A 2,796-nucleotide genomic window follows, 5' to 3' on the forward strand; every position below is an offset into this window, starting at 1 on the left:
CTCTACGAGGGAAGAGATCCTGTTATTATTATCTAAACTTTTTATCTTCTTTCAGTACCTACCACTGTGACACTTTGCAAAAAGTAAGGGTCTAATAAATATCTGCAGATTAAAAAAAAAAAGCTGGGTTTGTGCATCTGTCGGTCTTAACCTAAGTGCTATCCACTATGCTTCCTGCTGCTGGTTCCTGAATTTCCTCACACAGGCACATTTGAACATTTTGCAATATTATTCTACTTCTCCTTTTAGCTAGTCTGTTCTTTTTGAATAAAATGTTCTTCCAGAGCCACATTCCAGACATTAAGTCCCATCCCACTTAGTCATAGTAACATAGCTATAGAGGTCAAATTTGCCACCATGCTCAAGGAGCACTGGTTCACTTTGCTGCCTATCCTTTGTATGTTTGCAAGTAGGCATGTGAGGTCAGAGAATTTATTGCTGCCCTCCTTCTTAGCTGGCAGCCCCTGTGAATATTATTGCCTCTAGGATTAAACATAACTTCCTCTGTTTGGCTTTTAAAGCCCTTCTTAACCTAACCTGCCTCTTCCTATCTTTGCAGTCTGAGCCCATCTTCTGCCTTGAGGACCAGAGGGTCATCTGCACCTGCACCATCAGAAACCTGTAGCTCTCCAGTCAGATTAGGCTCCCCCACAGACTTCCCCACTCATTCACTCACACCAGCAACAAGTCTGTTAAATATGTGCCACGTGCCATGCCCTGAGGGGTACAAGGACCAAGAATGGTCACCTGCATTCTAATGGGAGTAGACAAGCTTATGCCAAAAGGTGTATAGAGAATAGAGAGACTGGATTGTAGAATGAAGGAGGGAAAAGAATGTCCAATAAGTCTAGAAAGACCGGTTGGGAAGGAGCTAGAAGAGTTTACATTTGCCCTGCCTCAAAGGGAGAGAAACCATTAATTACAACTGAGACAGCCTCAAATGAGCAAAGCTGAGAGAGGCATGACTAGAGTGGGCTTCTTTATTGCCTGAAGGCTTGGGTCTGCCCAACAGTTACTAGCTGTTGTGAGACCTTCCTCACCCTCACTATTGATCCTCTTCTCTTATTGGTAAAATCTAGTAGATGCTTTGAGATAATTTTTTTTTTTTGCTTTTTTTTTGGAGGGGGTAGGGCAGGGCAATTGGGGTTGTGACTTGCCCAAGGTCACATGGCTAGTAAGTATTAAGTGTCCGAGGTTGGATTTGAACTCAGGTTCTCCTGACTACAGGGCCAGTGCTCTACTCACTGCACCACCTAGCCACCCCGAGATAATTAAAAAAAAATGAACCATACACCTGTAAAGGCCGGTGAACAGATCTTTATGGGTTTGGGGAACAGCTATTCTTCTTGTTGTAGAATCAGACTCTCAGACAGAGGCTTCCTTTGCCTGGAGGCACATTATTCCCTGTGGCTTTTGGACTGGGACGAGAGGTCTTTGGGGACTCCTGGGACCTGATAATTAATTGGCAAATACAAATTACCTGAGTCCTTAGAATAATAAGATTCACAGAACGCTAGAGCTGGCAGGGACCTCAGAGAGCATTTTTCAACTTCACATCATCCTGAGCAAACAGGCAATCCCCTTAGCCTTTCCCAGTCAGGCTCCCAGGCCCCAGACTCTGCATGTCTACAGGCTTTAGGAAGAGGAGGGGGGTGGGGCTGGAGGTAAGCCTGGCTGCCCAAAGCTGGGGGCATCTGCACACAGGGAATCATATCAGCCATTCCAAGGCATATGCCTTAGCATCACAGGAATTAGAGATGAGTCCAAACCCCTCATTTGACACAGTAGGAAACTGAGGTGGATTGATTTGCTCAATGCCACACAGCTCTGGGTTATCCCTAAAGTTCCACATATTTTTGACTTGTTAAGTCGCAGCTTTGGGATTTGAACCTAGGTCTCCTAACATCCATTCTAGGCCATATTCCATTATATTGTGACTCTTCTTCTAACTCTGATCTCAGTCTGGAAGGTCCTTGGAAGGCTCCCTGCTGGACTGGAGCCCCAAACACACAGCTGAATATTAGTAATGGAAGGCAGAAAGGTCACCCTCACTTTAAGGTACAGTCTTCTGCTTGGGGTTGCAGACCCTGTCTTGGATAGGAAGGAAGAAAGGATAGAAGACAAGAGGGAAAAGGATTAAAGAATGAAGGAGGGAGAGAAGGAAGGAAGAAAGGAGGGAAGAAAGGGAAGGAAAGTAGAAGGCAAGAAGGAAGGAAGGAAGCAAGAGGGAAGGGGAAAGGAGGAAAGAATGGCAGGAAGGAAAGAGAAATTGGGTGGGAAGAAAGGAAGGAAGGAGGCAGAGAAGAGGGCAAGAAAAACTAAGGGAGAGAGGAAGGCATAAGACAAAATGTTGGTGATTTTTTTATGGCTACCTGAAGCAGTTCAGAAATCCCATTCATCTTTCAAGAATCAGTTCCAATGTGTCTTCCTATTGTTCCAGTTTGCTTTATGGCCCTCTCTGTGCTTCCCTTTACTTAAAGGAACCATGGTCACCTGTTTTTGTAACTTAGATGATAGTGCCCCTTTCTTTCTCCTCTAGCCTCTAGTGAAGGGCAGCAGGATTAGAAAACCATAGGAAGAGGAACCATCTAGGCAACAAAACTGTAAATTCCCCATTGTGAGCTTCTCGAGACCCCAGAGCTAAAACCAGCACCATTTGGGCACATGGGAGAAATTTAGGAAAAACTGCTTAATTGGTAAAAGGAGAAGTAGAAGTAGATATCTAGGCATCTTCAATCTCATCATCACAATCTCCATCAATCCCAAACCAAGCAACACAGGGGATAGAGGTGATGG

Source organism: Petaurus breviceps, unplaced genomic scaffold (genome assembly GCF_028583685.1).
Source record: "Petaurus breviceps papuanus isolate PSGF00001 unplaced genomic scaffold, PetGlider_PUasm1.0 227, whole genome shotgun sequence".
NCBI classification, from domain to species: domain Eukaryota; kingdom Metazoa; phylum Chordata; class Mammalia; order Diprotodontia; family Petauridae; genus Petaurus; species Petaurus breviceps.